The sequence below is a fragment of the Coptis chinensis genome, chromosome 4 (genome assembly GCF_015680905.1).
Source record: "Coptis chinensis isolate HL-2020 chromosome 4, ASM1568090v1, whole genome shotgun sequence".
Taxonomy (NCBI): Eukaryota; Viridiplantae; Streptophyta; class Magnoliopsida; order Ranunculales; family Ranunculaceae; genus Coptis; species Coptis chinensis.
In genome coordinates this window covers 106286417-106302859 of record NC_141459.1, presented here as the reverse complement: position 1 = coordinate 106302859, position 16443 = coordinate 106286417, and the positions used below count along the sequence as shown (strand labels likewise).

Sequence of the window (16443 nt, the reverse complement as noted above, 5' to 3'; positions counted from 1 at the left end):
GGGTGTATTGATATAATTAATTGAATTGGGGAGGTATTGATTGTAATTAATTGAATTGGGGTTGTTGGATTTCGGCAGTAACAGTTTGGAGAAGCTAGAGTGAGCGAAATTTGGTGGAGAAGCAAGCTAAGGAGCTATTCTTGCTGACTCGGTAAGAATTATAAATATTCAATCTATTTTAGAGCATTGATGCTAGTTCACACTTGTTTAAGATCACGTTGAGTATCGAGTGAGTGAGAAAGAACACCCACTTAGTATTATTAACGTCGAGAAAGAATTACTACGCTATCTACAATATTCAACGTTAGTATTATTAACGTTAGTATTATCAACGTTAGCATTATTAGTAACGTTAGTAATATTCAACGTTAGTAATATTCAACGTTAGTATTATTAACGTTAGTATTATCAACGTTAGCATTATTATTCACGTTAGTAATATTCAACGTTAGTATTATTCAACCTACTTAGTAATATTCAACGTTAGTATTATTAACGTTGAGAAAGAATTTGGTTTTGATGCTATCTACAAAACCAAATTCTTAACGTCGAGATTCTTCTCGACTTTCGTAGATAAGAATTTCCTCGTTAGTTTGATAAACTCTAACGACTGACGTATACATCTGATGTTATAGGAGTGAATTCGAGTGGATTTGGTTAAGTGGACTTCATTCGGTTAAGTGGGCTTGAGGAGAACGGAACTTGCTAAGGTAGGAACCTACATACCAATATATAGCATGCTTATTTTCATGCATGATTTGATTTGGTAAAATTGTTAAGAGATAGTTTGCGTATCAACCATGCATGTATATATGGTATTCATGTTTTGCATTTGTATTTTTCCGCGATATAAACTAAATATACGGATAGCTTTTTGTGTGAAAAATGAGTTTTGAAATCGGGGGGTAGTGGGGATTTATTTTCTTGGTTAAAAGAGTAAAACTGGTTTTGGGAAGGGTTCTCGTCTCTTGTCTCAGTAAGGAGACAGAGAGATGGATTTTGTAATGCGGGTAAGGATTACCCGGTTGTTTGTAACTAGGTGTGAGGTTCTGGATTGTTCTCGGGATGGTTGTTGTTATTTACGATGATTCGCCGTTTGGGAATCATCGGTTGTTATTTACTATGACTAGCCCGTTTGGGAGTCATAGGTTGCTTTTACTTGATGGTGGGAAATCCAGGAACTCACACCTACAGAATCAACAGTTTAAAAGGAAAACTAAATATGTAATTATAGTATTTTGAAATAACCGCTAATACGAGTATATATATATATATATATATATATATATATATATATATATATGCTTATCACAAGGGGATTTGGAAAAGAATTGGTGAATTCCTATAAAGAAGGAACTGTTGTCGCATTCCGGAGACGGCAGTTCGCTCTAGGATTCCAACTGTGGGGTACACCTTTCGAGGTGGTGGGCCACCTTTAAAGGGATGCATCACAGGATGTAGTCCGGGAATTCCTTTTCTACTTTTCTAGATAACCATGGTTGTACGTGTCACGCTGTATGGTGATTAGCTTGTGTGAGGTTACATGCTACCTCGATGAGGTTTAGACGCGAGGAGTTAGAGTTTAGTCCACTCCTGGATGTGTGTCAGGATCATGAGCAGTCTGCAGTCGTCGAACGGTTGACCACCGTAAGTTAGGTGATAGCCCGTATGGGGTCGTGGTCACAGGGCCCACCTGAGCCCTAAAAGCTTTGGGGATTTTGTGTGTACGAACATGACAACGGCATTTCAGCTCCCTGCCGGTAAAATCAAGAAAACAACGGTGCATGATTCACACTGGAAAGTGTTGAACTGAGATATGCCTGTGACTGGGGCTGAGTACCAGTCGTACCCTCACCATTCTAATAGGATGCAGTGGCCACAATAGTTGTATGATGATTGTAAAAACTATATTTTGAATATTAACGAAGCATGTCGAAATGATTTCTCCTAGTTAGTGATGTATGTATATAATCACGATATTTGAATACTTTTATGGAAACCCTGCATGTTTTAAATGTTTTCTATAAATAGACTATTTATTGGTTATGTGCGTTTCTACTGGGCATAGTTGTTTCTCATCCTACTTAACATTTCGGGCATTTGAGCGGTTCGCGGAGGAGGCTTTTTCTAACCCTAGCGATGATGGTTATGGGGATTTGGGAGGATTCCCTTATGCTTGACGAGGGACAGAGTCAAGTTCATATTTTGGGTTGTATAGAGATAGTCTAGTTTATTCTTTTGTTGTATATAGAGAGCATAGCTCTTTTCTTTTGGTTGTATAGAGAGAGACTAGTTTCTTTTGTTGTATATATAGAGAGCTAGGTCATTTTGATGTAATAATAGATGTATTTGGCAACGGTTCTCCTTGTCTTGTAGATATACCGTCATATCCCTGTAGTAGCTAAAGTTAAGAGTAGTATATATGGTTGTTGGATGTATATATGGTTGGAAGGATGAATTATGGGATGTCCAGGGGTTATGACAGGTTTTTTGTATATGAAATGTCGATTAAACAAAGGAAACTCTGTCGAAATTTCGTTAGAATTGGGATGGTGTCGGCCTCGAGATTCACTCCTCGTCCTCGGGATGTGTGTTGGGTCTCGGGGTGTGACAATATGTAGTTCATCACGTTGCCCAGTTTATGAGTGCTCCACCTACTCTTCATCACTTGATTGCAGCCAAGCGTATTCTCCGATACCTTAGGAGTTCTTTAGAGTGTGGCTTACTGATTCGTTGTTCTTCTACTCCGGTCCCCTGGCGATTCGTGCCTATTCTGATACTGATTAGGCAGGGTGTCCTGATTCTCGTCGCTCCACCATTGGTTTTTGAGTCTTCGGCTCCACCTTGGTTTCTTGGACTGCAAAGAAGCAACCTACTATACCGTTTCACGTTCCAGTGCTGAGGTTGAGTATCGATCTCTTGCTCATGTGTTAGCTGAAATTACTTGGGTCTCTAATGTATGACTAAGAACATTAGCTCACAAACAATCCAAATATCTCTCCTTTAACCAAGAAAAGATAATAAATAATCAATATTTAACCAAGAGTTGATTGAATGAAGAATAATAATCAAGAAGTGTCTCTCAAAACCCTACACTTAGCCTTATATAGGTGACCTAAAACAGACCCGAAAATATGGACCAAAACAAGGGCCCAAAACTACCGAAGGAAATAAACACGTAATAAAATCCACTAGAGGGCGCACGCCCCTTATTTGAACTGGGAATGAGGGCACCCGCCCCTATCTTCCACTAAACAACAACTAAGCCTTTGATGCATGATCACAAGCGTCCATGAAACCATTTGCTATATATAGCATGTAATGCATCATTTCCCCCCTGGATAGAAGGAATTCGTCTTCAAATTTGAGTCATCCTCATCGTTAGAAGAGTCACCAAAGAATGGAAGGAGATGTTTGACATTGAAAAAATTCAAAGTCCGGATATGACTAAGCAAACGTAGACAATAGGCATTGAAGTTGATCTTCTCAACCACTTCAAGAGGACCAATCTTGCGATGTTTCATCTTATTGTATTCACCAACTGGAAAACGATCCTTAGTGAGCACCGCCCAAACAAAGTCACCAACCTTAAACTCGACATGTTTGCGATGCCAATCAGTAGCAGCCTTGTACTTAACATTATATTCTAAGAGATTAGTATGAACACCAATATGAATATCCTGAAAGTGTTGAACCAACTCAGAAGCAGTAACATGAACAGGTTGTAAGCCAGGTATAAGTCCGCTAGAATAACAGCAACCCGATGATTGAACCCATAGAGAACATGGAAAAGACTAAACCCAAAACTCCAATTAATTGACTGGTTAAAAGCAAACTTGGCCTGTGCGAGGTGAGAGTCACACTGTTTCACCTTAGTACCAACCAAACTATGCAATCATTTACATAGCTAGAGAATGGTTAACGACCTCGACATCCATTAGTCTGTGGATGATAGACACTAATAAATTCCAAATCAGTATGCAACAGTTTCCAGAAAGAACACCAAAAGTGACTAAGAAAGCGAGTATCACTACACCATAATAGGATATTTGCAACACACACCTTTTTTGATTTGCAACGGTTATTTACCGTTAGTAAGTTTCCAACGTTAAATAAGCGTTGGCAATGTTGTAAAGCGTTGCTTTATTTGAGTGAATTTCCGGAATTAATTGCTAACGTTTCAAAAGCGTTGGAAAAGTGTTACAAATTAATAACTTGAAAATTTCGCGAAATAGGGAAACCAAAAAAATCGAAATATAAAACATAACTTTCTTTCTCTCTCTCTCTCCTCTCTCTCACCGCCGCATTTCAATTTCAAGATCCCTAAAATCATCCGCTCCTCAAAACTAATTTTCCTAAACTCTCTTCCGTGTTTTGCACTCCGCAATCAATGAATCAATCGATCCTGTTCCGAATTTCAACAACCGAAGAAGAGATGGTATTAACGCAAAAGATTCACGAAGCTTTTAAAGGAACAGTAGAAAGGATAACAGGTCCTCGTACAGTATCAGCATTCAAAGAAAAAGGTGTTCTCATCATCGCTGAATTTATCATCGCTGGTGATAATCTCGTTTCTAAATGCCCCACGTGGTCCTGGTAAATTTTTTCACTCTAAAGTTTTAACTTTTATCGATATTTACACACGCGTCATCGTTGTCTAATGGTATGTTATCTTGCAACAGGGAGTCAGGTGAGCCAAGCAAGAGGAAATCTTACTTACCAGTTGAGAAGCAGTATTTGATTACTAGAAACGGTGAGTTTACAATTATACTAGTATATACTATATAATATAATGATTGTGTGACTCTGGTCTCATGTAGTTATACGTGGCACTTGTGTTTCAGTGCCTTGTTTATGAAGAGTTGCATCTATAGAGGAAGAATATGAAGCTGCACGAGGGGAAGTTCTTATCGATAATGAAGAGAATGATGGTTGGCTGGCAACACATGGGAAGCCAAAAGGTTTTTTTTTAAGTTGATGTGAAATATTGTGGAAATGCAATGTCTTTATTGTATGAACTTCTGAATGGTATTTTTTCTTTTATTTAGAAACTAAATGTGACAAGGAGAATTTACCGTCCATGGAGACTCTTGAAATTAGTAAGAGCAAGACCATTCAGTCAATGTCATCATACTTTGGTGGTGAAGAAGAAGAAGATATACCTGACATCCTAGGGTATGAAGAACCCGACAACCTTATTGAGACAGATGAGGTAAGTCATACCTGTTATACATGTCTGTTGATAAGTGTGTTACCCTACTATATGTTGTGATATTTGTTATAGATTTGTTTAATTATTGGGTTGATTGTCAGAACCTTTTTGTTATTCCACTTACCACATGACCATATTTTTGAGTATATGTACTCTCCTCTCTGCTCATGTCTGTTATGAGCCTCACTTTGTTGTCCCGTTCTTTGAACCTCCACTAGAACTCTATGTTGGAACATTTAAACGGAGAATTTTTTTTGTAGAGTTTGAATAGTTTTAAGAAGTTCTGAGTTTATTGATGCTAATGTCTCCAGTGACCGACTTTAAGTGAACTGTTTGCTGATACTTTACCTCAATTAATGAAAATAAGGTAGAGATGTATCTTTGAAGTTATGAATTTGGATTGATGTATACTGACAATGTGAAATGCTGTATATATAAAAATAATTAGTTTGAAAGAGTGAAATATGTTTGTGTAGGCCAGGTCTAGTTTAGGATATCCTTTTTCAAGAAGCCCCCTAGTAAGATCGATGTGTGATGTGCCAGACTCCTGGTCAGTTCTTGTGATGTCCCATTCTTGTAGATGTCAAACAATATATAACCAATTGCCCAAGGGATCCTAACTAAAAGAAACAAAACAAGGAAAAGTGAGGACATTCTTATATATCTTAATTAAGACCTTTGACATTGCACTCATTCTTTTCCCCCCGTAAAGGAAAAAGTGGGTGAACGTATATAGGGTGTGCTGAAGAGGTAGTTTTGAAGATTGTGTGTCTGATATGAACATTTAAAATTTATATTCTGAGCACATGCTTTCTAATTGGTGCAGGCAACTTTTCAATCTACCTATCTTGTGGCTCATGAACCTGATGACGACAACATTCTCCGCACGCGAACATATGATGTTAGCATCACGTAAGTTATCTTTTGGGAGGATAACTAACCTGTTTTGCTAGTAGTTTAAACTCTCCAAGTTTATGAATTGTGAAAATTTTACAAATTTTATCCTGAAAAACATCCACAAATTGATTTCATTCGATCATTTTAAGGCAGTACAACTCTGTATATTACTTTTTCTTCGTTTAAGGTCGCATCATATCTCAAGGTCTTCTTCTGGAGGATTTATGTATTTATTTTCTCTATCTGCTTTCTCCTGGACTATTTGCTTTTACGTTGTGATTTTGATCTAGTTGTTTTGTTCTTCTTCACGTTATGCAAATCGTATCTTGTGAGTTAGGATGCCTTGAACCATTATAACTATTTAAATTCTTAGGATATGAGACAGTCCTAATCATAAATTTCTCATCTGAGACACGTAGAAGGACAAACATGTTTGGCATTTGTATGCATACCTGTACACGAGTTACAGAAAATAGAAACTTTTGTTTTGTAGGCAGAGTCCTGAAAGTAATTAATATGATTGACTGACTTTGCAGCTTCCATGACTTTCCCTCCATGATAAAGTTGTACTTCATAACTATGTGCCGTATACCAATGGTCTTTGAGATCTCTTTAGTTCTCTTCATCCAAGACCCTTAAATTATGACAGAGGAATGAAGTTTCAGAGAAGTCTTCCTTTTGGAGTAACATATTTTTCCTTCTCCACAACTATGTAGAGATATGAAACCAAATTTAGAGTGTTGTTTGTCCTATTATAATCAGGAGTTGGTCTTCACAATCTAGTAGCAGAGAAACAATATAACAATAGTTTGAGAAAATTCATCAGTAGACAGACACTAGACAGAATTATCTCAGCTGAAACAAACACAATTTTGTTGGGGATCTCGGAGTTGAGTGAATGTGAAATATCTAAGTCGGGGAAGATGAAAAGAGCAAAACATCATAGATGATGGAATTGTGGACTAATACCTTATATGGCAGGTCCGAGATCTCTTATGCTTGGGATAAATTCAAAGAAATCAGTATTTTCTTATAATTGTATTTGTCTTATTTTAGAATTCCCGTGTTTGTACTGAATTCTCATGTTCAGCAGCAGCCCCCTCATGTTCTTCAGCAGCCCTCTCATGTTCGGCAGCACTAGAAATCTCAGCAGCCCCCTCGTGTTCGGCATCAGCTCCCTCTTGATCAGTAGCACCCTCATGCTCATGGGATTATACTGCCACAAAGGTTTTAACCTTGGAGTAGTTCCAGGTTTCTTTCTCAAAACTATATACCTGTTTGTTAGTGTTCTTGTTGTGTGCTTGTTGCAACACATGTACAACATGATTATAAAAATTAAGTTTCAATGGTTTTTCCATTGTTTGTGTTGATTTTGAACTTTTTGCTGGCACCAACAGTATTCCTTATTGGCAAATCTTCTAACAGGCATCAAGATTAACAATTTGGAAATTATTGATGCAAGGGGATACAACCATTCTCTCATTTCTTCACGCGTTATTGAAGCTTACTTGATTCAGGTAAACTGGACTTCCTTATTTCAGTAAAATTGAGCCGTTTGTTAGCATATGGTATAATAACAACCTTGAACAAATAAATTGACTGCAGTTTAGAATATTAATAGTGTAAAGAAGTCATCCATAACATCTATTCTTATACGTGTTTAGGCTTTTGCTGATGAAATTGGAATTCCATTCATGGAAACTAGTGCCAAAAGTTCTACAAATGTAGAACAAGCTTTTATGGCCATGGCTGCTGAGATCAAGAACCAGGTACTTATTTTCCTTTGAATTTTTATATTTGAGGATGAATGTTTAACTGAAGGGCTAATCTACATTACTCATTCTCAGAGTTTTGGGTTTCACTACTAGATACGATGCTTTTGTGGATTTTTCATTAATTTAAAATTATTTTTCTTAGAAAAAAAAAATGATTGACTTTTGAGAAGATCTCCATCCTGGTCTTGCAAGCAAAGTAGACATATGATATTTCCGATGAGACCTGGGAATCTGGGATGTGGTAGACAATAATCATGGCAAATGGTCAACTGTTGTTTTTGTTTACAATTCAATTTGTTGATGAATTTACTTGTTCGGAGTACTAATTCAATGTAAATAAATCACATTGCAGTTCTAGTAAGTGTGGTAGTAAGTGTTTTAAGTCGACCATGTGTTTCCTCAATGATAAATAATACTATTATAGCCACATAAATTTGTTTGTAACAATGTCTCTGTATATTTATGATTATGAATTTCTAATTGCTTTCCAGAATGGCAAGTCAACCAGGGTTGAACAATGCTAGGCCTCCTACTGTTCAGATCCGAGGACAACCTGTTGGACAAAAGACTAGCTGTTGCTCTTCTTAAAGGAAGTATAAGCAGGAGAATACAGATTTCTGTCTTGACCATTTGCATTGTCATGGCATGTAGTTCTACCCTATTTTACTGGGAGGAAAGACCGGTCAAGCCTCACCTTGATTTATGTTCTTTCTTGTTATTTCAAATGTTATTAAATTTAATTCTTTGTAGGTTATTTAAATTTTCAATTTTATGGGTATTCAGTGACACAAAATTGTGGATGCCATTCATTTTTTGTAGGTTTAGATGGTCTCGCTACAAAATATGAGAAATTATTATTTTTTAATCAGCAACACATTAGCAACGGTTTATAACCGTTACAAACGACTTTTAAATTAATTTTTTTTTAAATTAACTAACAATTTTGCAACGCTTAAGAACCGTTGGTAATATTTTTAACAAATTACTAACGCTTAGAAAGCGTTGCAAAGGTTTTAAATTTGACTACGCACTAGTTATAAAAAGTGTTGCAAATCATGACTGCAACGGTTAATAAGCGTTGGAAATTTCTGTTTGCAACGGTTAATAACCGTTGCAAAATTCTGTTTGCAACGCTTATTAACCGTTGCAAATATTTCCAACACTTTACCCACGCCATATTTGCAACGCTTAAAAAGCGTTGCGAAAATTATTAGCAACGGTTTTTTGCCGTTGCAAATAGCCTGTTATGGTGTAGTGTATCACGATCAGAAACAATGGAATCTGGTAAGCCATGCAAACGGTAAATATCACAGAAGAATAATTGTGTAACATTGACAACATCAGTAGTCTGTCAAGTAAACATTATGTAAACATAACCGGGCTTAAACAAAGAGGCTATTGTCATAGCCAAAATGTCCCTCATTATGTAAATCAGTAAGGAGATGTAGACGGAGGCTATTGTCAGAAACATAAAGGCGCTTACCCCTAAACAAAAAACCGTCCTATAAATAGAAGGCAGATAACTGATCTTCCTGGATGGCACTCAATGTAGGAGCAAAATAGGCATTAGTCAGATAAAGAGCATGGAAGGAATCAAACCCCAATATAATAGTGCACAATGATACCAATAATAAAGAATGCCTACTAAGTGTATCAACCACATGGTTTTGAACTCCTGATTTGTGACGTAACACAATAATAAAGTCTTGCAAATAATTGAACCAACACAATTGTCTAGCACTAACATTATCCTGATTACCAATGTGTTTGAGGACATCATGGTCAGAATATAAAATAAACTCCGAGTAGATCAAATAGTGACTCCAATGCTTGAGAGTCTGAACAACTGCATAGAACTCCAACTCATAAACACTGTAATTATGTTTCACACTTGTCAGCTTCTCACTAAAATATGCAACTGGATGAGCACCCTGGCTAAGAACTACACCAATACCAACTTTTGAAGCATCAATACTCACTTCTAAAGGAGAAGAGAAATCCGAAAGTCTAAGAATCGATGCTGAAATTAGTTTAGTCTTGAGAACTTGAAAACTCTCCTCAGCTGCTTGAGACCAAAGAAATTTGCTACCACGCAAACTGATAAGAGCCAAAAACTGTAGTTTTAACCCCTTAATAATATTACATTTAGACCAATTATGTTTATAATAAATAAGAGTTAGTACTGTTTACGTACTTTTGTATATTTCAAGTATTAGAGTCAAATATGTGAAGAAATATGTAACTTTTGCAAGAGAAATTAGCAAAGGTTGGTTGCTAAGAAGTTCTATGATTAAAGCCCAAGTTTCAAGGAGAAAAAGCACTTTTTAAAGCCTAGTCAAAGTCAACGCGGGTAGAAATAGAGTATAAAAGTCAACAAAACTTCCGTGCAGGCCGTATCTTTGGACTCAGACCTCGGAATTAGGCCTACGATATGTCAAAACGACCAACTCGGAAAGAGCTTTCTAATGGTCTAGGCTTTGATCCAATCAGAGTAGTGAAAATAGACGAAAAGACTTCTACAGTAATTTCCACAAGAGAAATCCTTTTTGGACTTAAGTAATTAGGTTTTGGGCCTGATTTAATGGCCCAAAACATAGCTTCTAAAGCTCATGAACAAAATTATAAACCTTGCCCTCTCCTATATAAAAAGGACTAAGGCAAAACTCTAAGTCTCCTCCCTATTAATTAGAATAATAACCCCTTAGTTAATTAAGCTTTCTATCATTAGTTTTCTTTAGTTTTAAATCCTAGTTATTATTTTATTAGCCTAGCCACCATTAATTCAATTCAAGTTATCTTTAATAAAGTAGTTCTTCATTATTTCTTATTCTTATTCTTTTAATTATGATAGTCTAATGAATCATAGCTAAACCTCTATTAGAGGGGTTTGATTGAAGCTTTGATGAAGACTTGATGTGTTAGTGTAGAATAAGTTGTAGTAAAATATTCCACTCTAGAAGGTAGTTAATTCACCATGAGAATAAGTTTAAATTGCCTCACATGCTAATTATTAGTTGGTAGAGATTGCCATGAATAATTAGGGATTAAAAAGACCTAACTTTTATGTGAAAACATAAAAATTAGGATTACAACAAACTCCATACTAGCATATTAAGAATTAATCAAGGTGGAATCAAATCCCCTAATATCTTCTTCTTATTCACATCTTCTAATTAAATTGTCATAGTATAAGTTAGAATATTTAAATTAGTTAATTTCACCATATTAGTATAATTTAATTATTGCTCTCATTGATATTGTAAGATTGTTTAAGTTAGAGAAATTATTACGTCTAAGCAACTAGGAGTGGAACGAATTCTGACTCCCGTTATTGCATGATAATTGAGAGTAGAACTTTGATAAAACGTAGAATAAATACCTTTCTTATTCCTGACATAAATAATTATTCATAGGGTAAAACAAGAGTGTTTACTTTTATCACAAACAATCAGTAATAGGGGCAGTAATAGTGTTAAAGTAAGGAACAAAATGACGATAAAATTAAAGAAGCAAACCCATGGAAACTGTGCGCCTCAGTAAGAGTCGTTGGGGAAGGCCATATACAGATTGCCTCAACTTTAGAACTGTTAACCGAAATACCATCTTTTGATACCACATAACCCAGAAACAAAACTGAATCAGTACAAAACATGCACTTAGCATGCAACAACAACATAAAGCTCGTAACACAAACAAACACAGTTGGAGATCCTGGAAATAAGAGTGGATGTATTTGCTGTAAATTAAGATATCATCGAAGTAAACCACCACACACTTTCCCAAAAATGGCTTCAACACCTGTAGGTTCATGACGCGCATGAAAGTACTAGGTGTATTAGAGAGGCCGAATGGCATGACCAACCACTCATACATGCCTTCCTTTGTCTTAAAGGTGGTTTCCCACTCATCACCAATACATATGTGAATCTGATAATAACCAGCCTTTAAGTCAAGTTTGGTAAAGACTGCAGCACCAAGAAGGTCATCTAACCGTGGAATAGAAAATCTGTACTTGGTAGTGATTTTATTAATAGCCCTGCTGTTGACACACATACGCCAAGTACCATCCTTCTTAGGAACTAACAATGCGGGAACCGCACACGGGCTTAAACTTTCCCAAATAAATCCCTTATCAAGCAAGTCAGTAACCTGTCTCTGTAACTTCAGCATGTTCTTTCAGACTCATACGATAGTGCAGGTAGTTAGGGATTTTGGAACAAGGCACCAAATCAATATGGTGTTGGATATCCCTCATAGGAGGTAGCCCAGCCGACAACTCATCTGGCAAAAGGTCCGAGAATTCCTGCAATAAATCATGTACACAATCTGGAACAATTCTTATCACTGTGGAGGGTTTACACATTAAAACAAACACACGGTTAACAGCTAATAACTCAGTCTCAAAACTACGCATAGCTAGGCAAGAAGCTTTTGGATCAGCTGGTGTGGTTGGAACAAGATCTTTACTGCTAGGTACCAACATAATTTTAACACCCTCATAAATAAAGCTATATAAGTGTTCTTCCAACCATCATGCGAAAGCTGATGATCAAACTGCCAAGGGCGTCCTAATAATAAATGACATGCATCCATAGTAACAACATCACACCACACCTTATCATTATATTTAGAGCGAATATAAAAGTTAACCAAACAACGTTTAGTCATTGTTACCTCTGTTCCTTTCTTCAGCCAAGACAAAAAATAAGGGGTTGGGTGTTTCTCAGTCGGCAAACCAAGGTTGCGCACTGCCTCAGAAGAAATCACATTCTCATAGCTACCAGAGTTGATAACAAGTTTACAGACCTTACCCTGAATAGTACAAGTATACTGAAAAATATGGTTATGAAGCCAACCATCACCCTCAGTCTTCTTAGGAGCCAAACATAACTTGCGAACAACAGGAAGTTCACCCCTGTCTCCCGAAACTATATCTTCACCCGACTCCAAACCAAATAGAGGAGCTCCTAAAAATATCCCTAATAGGGTCCTCATCAATATCTTCATTCAACAAACAAATAATTTTTTCCAGGAGCAGGCAATTTAGAACACCGGTTTGCATAATGACCTACCTCACCACACCTAAAACATTTAACCAAATTAGTGCTGCGAACGACAAATTCCTCCTGTATAGCTTGCAACCTAGTGATAAGAGCATTTGGGGTTCGGTTAGAAGGACCACCACCCCGTTGGTTTAACTACTTCTCTAGAATTAATGCCCATTGATGAGCCTCAGACACAGAAAAAACATCAAATAGATTTAGGGCATCCTGTAGATTAGAACGAAAACCTCCAATATAATGTGCCACCAACTGATCATCAGATTCCGTTAGTTTGACACGAGCTAATAACTGGTAAAACTCCTTGGTATAGTCATCCACAGACTTAGAACCTTGGTGCAAGTTCTAAAGTCGTTGATACAGTTCACGAGTATAATTAAATGGTAAGAAATTAGCATGGAAATGTTTTTTAAGTTTCTCCCAAGCAACAATTTTAGATTTACCTCTTCATGCACAAAATTCAACTGTTGCCACCAAGCCATAGCACAACCACGAAAACTAGTTGCAACAAGCACCACTTGTTTGTTGTCAGGCACTTCTTTGAACTCCATAACTTCCTCCACCGTACCAATCCAATCAATCAATTCATCTGGTTGCAAGCTACCATGAAACTCGGGCAAATCACTTTTCATTCTAGATTCCCAATGCATGTTCTCTTTGTGAGGTGGAACAAGCGGCAAGTCATCAACTTCCTCCAAACCAGCAAAAGGATTACTGCCCTCTTCCTCCAAACCATCCTCCACATGAAGTGGTTCGCGATCTTGTGGTGGTTCAGGCTGTCGAAGGGCGGCCATCTGGCGGGTTAGCGAGGCTACCTGCCTAGAAAGTTTGGCTATTCGCTCATGGTCATACACATCTGCCAAAGCAGCTTATCTCTGCCCCCTACCACGCCCTCTTCCTGCTAGATGTGGCATGTCCAGTTCATTACTGATTCTGATACCAACTAATGTATGACTAAGAATGTTAGCTCACAAACATTTCAAATATCTCTCATTTAACCAATAAAAGATAATAAATAATCAATCTTTAACCAAAAGTTGATTGAATGAAGAATAATAATCAAGAAGTGTCTCTCAAAACCCTACGCTTAGCCTTATATAGGCCCTAAAACATACCCGAAAATATGGACCAAAACAAGGGCCCGAAACTATCGAAGGAAATAAACACGTAATAAAATCTACTAAAGGGTGCACGCCCCTGATTTGAATTGGGAATGAGGGCACTTGCCCCTGTCTTCCACTAAACAACAACTAAGCCTTTGACGCACGATCACGAGCATCCATGAAACCATTTGTTATAGCATGGATTGTATCAGTCTCTCACCTACTGCGAGAGCTCCAATTGTTCGCTTCAGGCCCTTATCACTCTTTTTTGTGACAACATAAGCACTACTTACATGGTTGCTAATCCAGTGTTTCATGGCTTGACCAAGCACATTGAGTTGGTCTATCACTTCATTCGAGAGCGTCTTATTGCTGGGACTCATCGAGTCTAGTTCGTTCCCTCCTCTGATCAGCTAGCTAATATTTTCACCAAAGGATTACACAAGCCCCGTTTTCAATTGGTGCTCTCCAACCCCGTCTCTCCAGGACAATCAAGTTTGCGGGGGAGTGTTAAGGATATACAAATGAGACAACATATGTGTATCACCTTTGTATATATTTGCAATATATGTGTGGTTTGTTTCCTTTTATATGTTGCTTGGATCCCAATGATTTTTGTATATATATACCTCCATAGTAAGAAGAATAAACTTACTGAAATTCTTTTCTCTACACATTCTCCAAGCATTCTTGCCTAGTGAGTATATAGCGACTTCTGAATGGTATCTATCAACACTTAAGGAGTCATAATTTGAAACAATTCTCACAACCTCGTAATAATCACCATTTTGATTGTTACCAAAACCATATCATATCCTGCATCATGAGACACAGGGAGACGTGGTAATCTCTTGTATTATGCAGTCCACATACTCCACAAGGAAACCCATGTGTTATTAAAATGAATGGGGATGGGGATGTTATTAATTAAAATGAATGGGGATGTTGCTTCACAAGGAAACCCAAGCCCTTCAGGCTATGGAGTTGTGTTCAGAGATAGTAGGTGTCACACACTTTGTTGTTGTGGTATGCCGACACATAGACCTTGCTACAAATTATATAGCCGAATGCTTGAATTAGCTATACTTGAAGGTGCATGATATGCAGTTCAAAGGAATTGGAAGAAGTTATGGGTTGAATCGGATTCGGCCGCTGTAGTCCATGTTTTTGGTAGCTCACAACTTCCATGGGGGATGAAACAAAGATAGGATAAATGTAAGGAGAAGCTAGAGTACTTCAAGATAACACCTACATGGAGGGTGTTGTGCCCCAATGCGAGTGAGGCATGCCAATACCAAAGCAATGGAAGCGATAAACAAACAACGAGTATGGTGGAAGTGTGTAACTAACAATAGCGGTGCATGAAATCTAAAGCAACCAAACTCCTAACCAAAAGTAGTTGTAGATGTGTGGGTTTCTACCTACGACCTGATGTTGAGGTTGATGGGGAATGATTGTACTCTTTCTTGGAATAAGAGTTGCCTACGTATCAAGTTTTTGGGTGAACTTAAATCAAGTCTTGCGTAGTTCATTTCTCTTTACTTATAGATGTTTGATCTAACTTTTCTTATTTGCTTCAGGCCATTGTCAAGTGTAGATCTATATTTTGTGCTCTCTTGATGATTCGTCATTACTTCTGTTGTTACAAAGTAAATGTCTCCTTCATTGGTGCGTTGACTAAGCTTCAGGATCGCGGTAGATCATTTGTTTCCATGTATGGCTGTATTTGATATTTGGGACGACCTGAGTTTGGGTCGTGGTTACGTCCTGGTGGCATAGTACGACCTAGAGCAGGGCCGGCTCATCCATAGAGCAAAATCAGTGAGGGCCCTGGGGCCCCAGCCCAAAGGGCCCCCAATATTTTCCAACTGTCCACCCACTTATCGCATTCTCATTTTTCTGTTTTTATGGAAACTAGAGAAAAAAAACGGTATGCAGAGAAACAAACCCTTCGTTTCTCTCGCCTTCAACCTTCTCCACCATTTTCCACGCTTCTCAAACAAAAAAAATACACGCCTCCATAACTAATCAACATTCTTCATCACTCCCTCATTCTCCCTGACTCTCTATATTTTTCTTCTTCTCTGTCTTTCTATTTGCAATTCTTTGTTAAGCAATTTATTAAAGTTTAAAGTTTGTGACTTGTGAGAAGACTATTCAAAGAAAGGAAAAAAAAAGGTCGGGGTATTTTTTTACTTTAATTGTTAATTTGTTATCATCTAAATTCTAATTAGATCATTTTATAATTACACTCAAACTCATTATTTTCTTTTTGTGGACAATGGATAGTGGTTTTAACAGATATAATTCGACTAGTTGTTTAGTCAAAGTGGTTGTCGTGGTCTCGTGGATTGTCTACTTTTTCGAAATTCCAACGTGACTTCGGCTATCAATAA

The 16443-nt window shown here is 37.4% G+C and overlaps 1 pseudogene across 1 annotated transcript; it reads left to right on the top strand.

Annotated features, from left to right (window-relative positions):
* Positions 1-4034: 4034 nt before the first annotated feature.
* On the top strand, positions 4035-9076 carry LOC147506684 (autophagy-related protein 3-like; annotated as a pseudogene). The gene is made up of 9 exons (XR_015193862.1): positions 4035-4596; positions 4683-4753; positions 4845-4961; positions 5049-5212; positions 6039-6124; positions 7200-7360; positions 7535-7626; positions 7774-7878; positions 8376-9076. The product of XR_015193862.1 is annotated as an autophagy-related protein 3-like (transcript).
* The last annotated feature ends 7367 nt before the right edge of the window (positions 9077-16443 follow it).